Raw genomic sequence first — 9766 nt, forward strand, 5'->3', positions numbered from 1 at the left:
AACCCCCCCCCCCCCGACCAAAAGCCAAGGATGAAAAATGTGGAAAAAAAACACGGAGAGGTTGGGGTTGACAAGGATCTAATATTTTGGAGTTTTAAGAAGAAAAAGGAAATTAAACACTTGTAAAGAAAGTAACGTTTTTGCAAGTAGTGTTGGTTGGTTGAAAGTCTGTAAAACTAATATTTTAATTTTTTAATCATAGGGAGTAATTTTAATGAATTTCCCTTTTTGAGTTAGCATAGAAAATGTAAATCCAGTCGGTGTTTAGAAGAGAAGAGTCCCAGTCAGGCCAAGATTATGAGGACCATGAAAGCAGAACTCCTTTTCTCCAAATGTTAGACCAATGATTTAAACTTAATGGCTAGGAACAGAAGTTACACATAAACCGGTTTAAGTGATCAGAAACTGGTTTAAACCTGCAACAGAACAGAAGCTCAGTGCACATAAACCAGTTTCACAGTGGCTGAAACTGGTTTAAGATAAATCTGGTTGAATGTAGTATCATGCTTAACTGATTTGGATCAAACCAGTTTATGAAACTTCAATTTAAATCACAGTACCCCAGCATCCAAGAATTTTGCAGCCTTGGGCTGAGCTGTCTGCTCCAGAGGGCAGGGCTGACCCTGTCCCTCTGCTCCCTAACTGGGGCAGTGAGGGCTGGCTGATAAGGGGCTGGGGGGCAAGCCTGCCTGGGGATGCAGCCCATTCTGCAGGTGGGGGAGGGGGGACTGCTCCCTCCAGGCAAACTCCACTTGGGGTCTGGGGCCAGAGAGGTGGGTTAAACACCCTTTCCCCCACTCAAACTTACTGCTGGCTGCAACTGTGGACTACAAATCCCAGAGGCACCTGGAAGCAGGAAGAGCAAGTGATAAGCAACCCTGCAAAGTCCTGCTGCTCTGATTTTGGACTGCAAATCCCAGAGACCTTGGGGGCAGCAGGAAGAGGAAGTGAACACACAGCCAGAGAACCCTGCTTTAGCACCCCCTGGCCACTGGCCTGAGCCACTAGAGGCATGTGGCTGCATTTCCTGAACCAAAGGTAAATGTCTGTTCATTTTTGTTTCAGTTTAATCTGTCCACCTTAGGCTAACTTACAAAGAATGAATCAATTCAGCCTCAGGCTTTTTGACTGTCTGTACTTAGCCAAAATGTTACTTTTTGTTACTGTTGCCTATAATGGTGCAGATTTCTAGATGGTATTAACTTTAATGGAGACATGCCAACTCACAGTAGCTAAAGCTGTGGCCCAATATGAAAGTTCCTAGGACACATAACTAAGCAGTGCTGTAGTAATGAAGTTTGTCACCCAGGGAAAACCCCACAGCAGCAGCTCGCCTTTGCCCCGCACACAGATCTGGGGGCCCCATGCTTGCTCAGGAGTGCGCACAGTGATGGGAGCCACCCTTCCTCTGTCCCCATGCCCCCCCCACCCAACAAGCGGCTCATAGCTCTGTCCCGTGCCCCCCCCAGCTGGGCAGTGCCTGTTGGCACTCCTTCACTTTGGTGCCTGGGCCAGTTGTCCTGCTTACCTCCCCCTGCCCCACCCTGCCCCTTTGTTACGGCACTATAACCAAGCATGATAATCTTGTGAATCTGGCACCCATTTAGAAATTCAGTATACAGCAAATTTTAAAGAATCATGCAAAGGAATCAGAGGAATGCATTACAAATTTGGTATTTAAGATAAGGACTACAATTTGATGTAAGTTTCATAGATGGGCTGGAAGGGACCTTACAGATCATTGGGTCCAGCCCCCCTGCACTTGGGCAGGAAAGACTGCTGGGATCAAATAACTACGGCAAGATGTTTTTTGAAGATCGCCAGGGTGGGTGACTGTACCACCAAACCCTTGGCACTCAGTTTGTAAAGAAGTTTTTCCTTATGTCTAGCCTGAAGTGATCTTCAATCAGCTTATGCCCATTTTTTCTTGTCCTTCCCTGTGGAGCCTTGGTGAACAGATGCTCCCCCAAGCCCTGATGTACACCCCTGATATACTTGTAGGCTGGAACCAAGTCTCCCCTGAGTCTTCTTTTCTCCAGGTTGAATAATCCCAAGTCCCTCAGCTTGTCCTCATATGTCTTGGTCTCCAGGCCTCTAATTATGTGTGTAGCCCTCCTCTGGACTCTCTTGAGCTTCCCCATATCCTTCTTGAAGTGCAGCGCCCAGAACTTGGGCACAGTACTCCAGTTGTGGTCTCACCAAGGTTGAGTAGAGCAGGAAGATGATATCCTTTGCCTTGCTTGAGATGCTTCAGTAGATGCATGCCAGTGTTTAGTTATGTTGTGGTATGTTGTGTCACAATAGATTGATGTTACTGGGGATTATTTCTAACTGCATGGAACTTGGAGGATCATTGAGGCTAAGTACAGACAGTCAAAAAACCTAAGGCTGAATTGATTCATCTTTGCAGGTTAGTTTAAGGTGCAGAGATTAAACTGAGGAACAACTGGACAGACATTATCCTTTGATTCAGGCAATGCAGCCACATGCCTGCAGTGGCTCAGGCCAGAAGGTGGGGTGTGTGTGTGTGTGTGTGTATGTGTGTGTGGGGGGGGCACTAGAACATGGCTCTCTGGCACAAAACCAGCCTGGGCTGTGTGTTCACTTCCTCTTCATCCTGCTTCTAAGGCCTCTGGGATTTGCAATCCAGAATCACAACAGCAGGACTCTGCAGGCTTGCTCATCACTTCCTCTTCTTGCTTCCAGGTGGCTCTGGGATTTGTAGTCCACAGTCACAGCCAGCAGTAAGTTTGAGTGGGGAAAGGGGTGTTTAACCCCCCTCCCTGGCCCCAAAACTCAGTTGGGGTTGGCTTGGTGGCTTGGTGGGGCAACCCCCCCCTGCCCACAGACTGGGCTGCATTCCCCAGCCGTGCTTCCCCTGCTCCCCTTTTCAGCCAGCCCTCACTGCTCCTTGTAGGGAGCAGAGGGGTGGGGCTAGCCCTCCTTTGCTGAAGCAGAGGAAGCGACTGGAAGTGGCTGCACTTCCTGAATCAAAAGTAAATGTGTGTGCAGTTGTTGCTCAGTTTAATCACTGCAGCTTAGACTAACTTGCAAAAACTGAATCAATTCAGTCTTGGGCTTTTTGACTGTCTGGAACAAGGTAATGAAGCTCCATGCCACACTAGTCCACAACTATTCCACTTGAACTACTTCATACCTCACCAAGTGAAAAGAAAGATCTCACTCTTCTACTTCCTTTCCTTGTCTGTACCCAAAATCAAAAGTAGGTCAGTTTGTATCTATAAATGTTAAAAAAGTGAATCTTGATTTATACCTAGGTGGTCAACATGGCCTGGCCTACACCTCTGTGCAGGTGCCTTGGTCTGCTGCTCCAAGTAATGGGAAAAGATAAAAAATAACGCTAATGCATCTGGCCATTTAAAGAAGTACACACTCCCTTGAAGAGTATTTTGTCACCATATTTTAATGTGCAGAGGATTAGAAGTGGGATTTTCTTCAGTCTGATTCAAAATATCCTTTTATACAACAGTTAAATTCCAGCAAGATTAAATTTATTTGGACCAAGGGAAGTACCGTAGAGTCCTTCCATTTCCCAGGTTGGTTTGCTACCTCTACACACATAGCTACACAAGCACTTTTTCTGAACAAAGTTCTTTTCCTGGGTGTCCCAGTGGCTCCTTTTTCTAAGTGTGCTCAGTTAATGTCCTTCCTTGCCCAGGTTACTGCAGTGTTTTGGCCTAAGTAATGGCTGGATTCCTCCTCCACTTTCTGTCCTGCCTTACCTGAACACATAGGATCTGGACTAGCTACTTGGGCAGGATGGCAGTGAATGAATTTGGGCCTAACTGAATGCATCTGTTTTATTTTTACTGTTTTTGAGTCGGCCACCCACGCCATGGCTTCTGATAATACTGTTCTGAGCCATGCCATTGCCTTTACCAGTCTCCTCACGTACTCACTGATAATGTTGAAAAATCATTTAGAAGAAAGTGGGGTCCTTAATGCTGAAGCCATTGCGCAGGAAGGATTCTAATGCTAGGAAAGATTCATTAGGATGCTGCAGTCTAACCCCTTAGGTAATGTCCGTCCTCTAGAAGCTTTACTTTAAAAGTTCACAACTGCCAATAAATCTCACAGTGATAAACAATTAGAGTTTCCTGGTGCTCAGTGAACAAAACCAGTTTAGTGATCTCTCTAGAGTTCTTCTCACTATGCTCCACTTATTTCCAGGCCTCAAATATGTACTTTCCTTCAGTTTTCTGTGACACAAATTGTCTGTTGATGCAGCACTTACTGATAGTACAAACCATTAGACACAGAAGTTCTTTGTCTATCATGGTTGACAATAATCTTAGCATGGAATGAGAACAAAATATGCAATGAATCATATAGTTAATGGAGAGAGAAATCAAAGGTTGCTTTGGCTGTTGCTGTCTATTTGATATGGTCCTTTAAGTCTGTGCTGTCCAACTTCAAAGTGGCCAGAGGCTGACTACTACACAAGTCATGGACCCTGGTCCACACCACATGCACTGCACAATTCTCCCTCCTGCCCCCACCATGGGGCCAACCACCCCTGGCCACTGCTGCATGAGAACTGTGAGCTGCCCTTACACAAACGTCCCTACACTACCTCACCAGTGATCTCCTCCCCCTGCTTCCACATGAGCTGTGCAAGCTCCTCCACTGCCATCACCACATGGGTTATCCTTCCCTTGCTTCCCCACTGCCATATGAGCCCCCACTGCAATCACCATGCAGGTGCCCCCACTCCCACTGCCATGCTAGCAAAGCAAGCCCTCCACCTGGGCCCTCTGTTGACACTGTTATGCAATGCAGCAAGCTCACCAGCCTACTACCATGCTGTTCTGCCCTAAAGACCCCAGCCACCACAACAGCTGAAGCAGCGGCAGCTGGGGGGAAGCCCAAAGGCTGCACATCAACTCCTCATGGGCTGCATGTGGCTCATGGACCACCAGTTGGACAGCCCTCCATGGTTTAAGTCATTTCTGAATGAATGCCCTCCATGATGCTAGAGGAATTGTGTTCTGGAGGTGCCAGTTATGGGATGAGGAGTATTACTAATAACACTATCTCTTAAGGACAGTAGAGTTCCATGTTACTTTTTCTCCAGTAGGGGAAATATCAACCTAGGCTGTTTACAGACATGGAAAAAAAAGCCCCCAGCACTTTATTTTAAGCTTGGCGCGCCTCCTCGCTGAGCACAGTGCATGCCCAGAAGAAGAATTGTGTCAGCTTCACCTGGCTTGCCCAGCATCTGTATCACTCATGTGCTTCAGTGGGACTTAGTGGTGCTTTCATCTAATAGATGATTGAATCAGCTATTAGATAAAAGTGCCAAAAACCCCTGCTGAAGTATGCAAGTGACTCAGATGCTGGGGAGTTGGGTCAAACTGATGCAATTCCTCTTCCGGAAAAGAGCTGGGTTTTTTCCCCCACCTGTCGTGCTCCTAGTGTCCTGGGTGTTCTTCAGTGTGCTTAATATTCTGATTCTCCTTTAGTTTTAGTTAGCAATTAAAATATAAACTTATTATGCAACTGTGGGGGAAAAGGTTTTCCCCAAAGAAAACATCAACTTCTGGTGAAAAATTGAAATACAAAAATTCATTTGAAAAGTGAAAAAAAGAATTTCAAAACGACTCCCATGGCTTTGTGTTCCCATTTGCTCTGTGGGCTGGGCTCCCTGGATAGTCTGTATCTCCCATGATATGCAACAAATTTTCTCCCCTTAATATGCTTCTGTGATGCATTGTACAAGTCCCTGGCCACAGGGCATCACATGGGTTGTTGCTGATTTAGGGAACCTGGGCTACAAAATACATAGGGCTACAAAAGACAAACTACAACTTCCATGAGGTACCATAGCAGGATTTTATTAGTGAATTAGTGAATTAGTGAAACGTTTTATTTTCTGGTCCATATCAACAAATGTTTTGGTTTGCAGGTGCCCTAGTTTTTGACAGTCAGAATTTTCTACAGAAAGTAGACGTTTCATGAAACATTTTGTCAGAAAAAAAGCAAGCATCTTAAATTGGCTTATATTGCTACCTAAAATTTCTGATTCAGCTAGAAAATGACTGTATTATGCAGTATGTTGATGAAATCTGTGAGGGATGAAATTACAACCATGTATAGTTTGTTACATTTACAAGGAACCGAGATTCCTTCAGGTTAAGACAAGAATAATTTCCTGATTCCCCTTTATGAGAACACTATGGTAAATCCTTTCCTTTCTGATCCCTTCCTAGGAGTTTGGGATGATATAATGTATCTGCATCATCTCCATGATAATAATTTTATCAAGCCATGATAAATGTATCTTTTGAATTACTTTCTTTTCATATTCCTTTTGCATCTTATTCTAGTAGATAACAAATAGCATGTAACGTCACTCTTGGCGGGGGTGGGGTATCTATCTCTTTTATCTTCTTATCTAGGTATAGTTTTACATCTTTTATCTTATAAACCAAGATTGGCTGACTGAACAAAATTCAAAGGAGAGATCTCTGATATTGCAATTTTGGAAGATTTCAAAATCACAGTGTCAGGTTCTATGGCAGGAGTGGGCAGAATACAGCCAGCAGCCTGGATCTGGCCCACCAGGCAATTTCATTTCACATGCGGGTGCCCACCAATTAACTGTACCCTGCTCAGCCCACTTGCCTCACTCCCACCCTCATATGCAGGAGGGCCCTGGCCCTGGCCCCGCCAGCATGCACAGCTGCCGGGTAGGGCTGCTGCTGCCATTGCTGCAGCTGCAGGGGGACCTGCTTGGCTTTCCCAGTGTCTCCTCCTCCTGTCCCTGCTGCTGCCATTGCTCCAGGCAGTGGGTAGGGAAGTGGCAGCAGGGGGGGAAGGGAAGGGGGAAGCTGAGCTGGGCGAGAGCATGGGGCTGGGGCTGATGGGAGTCCAGGGCCTGCGCCCAAGGGGGCAGCAAGAGTGCAGAGCTCAGGTGGCCGGGGTGTGGGTGTGAATGTGTCGGGTGTGAGGCAGTGGGCCCTTGGGGTGCTCATGACCTGCTCAGGTGCTGCCACCCAATGGCACACAGCTCCAGCCAGTTCCAGGAGCTGCACATGGCAGCAAGCAGTGGAGAGCCAGGCCGTCCTGCCTCTATCCTGCGGGACTCCCTGCAGTGCATGTGCAGATCCTGGAACTTGCATGCTACCAGGGGGGAAGGCACACATGATGGAGCCTTGCTACCACATGCAGCTCATGGGACTCTGCAGGAGCGGAGGGGAGCCTTGTCCCCCTGCTTCCTGGTGGAGTCCTGGCAGCTGCTCATGGTAGCAGGGAGCAGGGAAGGCAGACAGATCCATCACGCAAGGCTTCCCCCCCTGGTGGCCCATGAGTGCCAGGAGCTGCACATGTGCTATGGGGAGTCCTGCATGATAGAGGCAGGCCAGCCTGGCTCTGCTCCTTCCCTCCATGTGCAGCTTCTGGAACTGGCTGGAGCTGTACACCATTGGGTGGCAGTACCTGTGTGGGCCATGAACACCCTGAAGGCCTGCCTCCTGCTGCTGCTGCTGGTGGTGGGGGCTTTGCATCATGCAGGGAATGTGTGTGTGTGTGTGTGTGGGGAGGAGGTCCCCACACTTCTCTACCCTCCCTCACACCCCACACACCCACAGCCTGTCCCCACAACCCTCTCACATATACACCCCCCCACAACATATGCTACATCCCCAACACACACAGCCACACACCCCCACAACCCTCCCACACATCCACACACACTCCACCATACACACACCTACCCCCCAACCACACCCCACACAATCTCCCACCACACAATATACAAGAGCAAGACTTTAGTTTTGATCTATTATGCAATCATCTCTATATACACTACAAAAACACAAATAAATCAGGACAAAAATATTTTTTGTAATAAAATTAAAATATGTTATACTAGATGTTTGACTTTTAGTATATGTTTGGTTTTTTTCTGATTCCAAGATGCCACCCTCCCCTCCAAAAAGGAGTACTTCCAGGGGCTAGGGGTGGGACTTCTAGTGGCAAAGGTCAGGAATTAGGGGTCAAGACTTCCAGTCTCAAGATGTTGACCAGGAGGTGGGGCACCTGTCAAGGGGCAGGGCTACTCTTGCAGCCCTTGACAGCTCACCAAAACACATTAAGCAGCCCTCCAGTCAAAATAATTGCCCACCCCTTTTCTATGGTTTTTTCTCTCTATGATTTGATCAAATTGGATCAATTTACATGTACAAAGATGTAAGTTTTATAAGAGCCAGCCTGTGTCATCTGCTTGAAATCTGAATGTCAAGTAGGTTCCTTCTGATTCAAATCAATGATACAGACTTTGCATTCAGAACCTATTTTATGATTTTGCTGATGTTGTCAGAACAAGAGGAGATTCATCTTTCTCCCCCAGGCCCAGAAGAGCTCTACAATGCTAACCAAAGTAAGAGAAGAATAAAAAAGAACATATTGTATTCAATAAAATAGGCACCAATCAGTCTAAATCAATGGTCACCAACCAGTCAATCATGATTGGCTGGTCAATCCCAGAGACTCAGAGTCGATCTGAGGCTGGGGGGATAAGCCCCACCACCCAGCCCAGCAGGTGGGCAGGGTCAGATCGAGGCCCCCACAGTGAGGAAGGGAGCAGGGCAGAGGCAGGAGCAAGAGGTCAGCTAAGTGGGGCTCCAGGGGGTAGGAGGACTGAGCCTCGGTGGTGAGGGGGGGCACACCCCGGGACAGTACAGGGGCCAGGGTGGGCTGCCACTGCAGGTTGGGGCTGGGGCCACGCCAGGCTCTTCCTGATGGGAGCTGGACCACGCTGTGCTTGGGGCAGGCGGCAGTGCTGGAAGGGAGGGTTGGGTGACTGCAGCCCCCCCAACCCCCCTCCCAGTTCTGCCAGCCCCTCCCAGTGGGAAAGAGCCAGCATGGTCCCAGTCTGCAGTGGCAGCCTGCACCCTGATCTGTATGCAGGGCAGGGAGGCTGGGGCAGTAGGCTCATCTGGGGCTGTATGGGGAGCGCTCCTGTCACTGTCCCCCGCCCATGCTTGGTTGATTGTCCCACTGCCAGGCAGGCAGGGGATGAGGCTCAGCTCAGTGGTGGGAGCCCCACCCACGTGGCCCCAGATGAGCCGATCATCTCAGCACCCTGCCACTGGACTGGCAAGGGACAGGGTTTGGCCCAGTGGCAGGCTGTGCGCAGCAGTAGGCAATTCCTGGGCCAGGCACTGGGACGATTGGCTCATCCGGGGCTGCATAGGAGGGGCTCCTGCTGCTAGAGCCCCTCCACATGTGGCCTGGTGCCATGTGCATCCCACTGCTGGGAAGGTGGGGGACAAGGCAGGGGAGGAGGGAGGGCACAGTAGATGGGGAGGGGGCAGTGATGTGCCTGTGCCCTGCCTCTGCCCCTCAATTGCAAGCCCCTGCCTGCCCCCAACCAGTGCTGCTGGTACCTCTCACTCTGGACCTGCAGCCCCTGCCCCCCAGTCCTTCCAGTGCCCACCCTGCACTCCAGACCCACAGCCCTCTCTCGCACCAGCCCTGCAAGTGTCCCACACTGAACCCCCCAGCCACCTCCACCCCATGCACAGATCAGAGGGGTGTGTGCTCCCCGCACCTCTGCCGGGGTGCGTGCAGCAACAGGAACCCCACTGTGTGCCTGGGTGAGCCATCCTGGCTCCAACCCGCCCACTACCCAGGCGGTCCAGGTCCCCAGTCACCCCTGCCCCTGCCCTACTCCCTCCCTTACCGCGGGGGGCCTCAATTAGCCCCTCCCACCCCTTCCTTCCCCCATGAAGTGGCCTGAATA

Source organism: Gavialis gangeticus, unplaced genomic scaffold (assembly GCF_001723915.1).
Source record: "Gavialis gangeticus isolate Ggan-Ray unplaced genomic scaffold, GavGan_comp1, whole genome shotgun sequence".
In the NCBI taxonomy this organism is placed as follows: domain Eukaryota; kingdom Metazoa; phylum Chordata; order Crocodylia; family Gavialidae; genus Gavialis; species Gavialis gangeticus.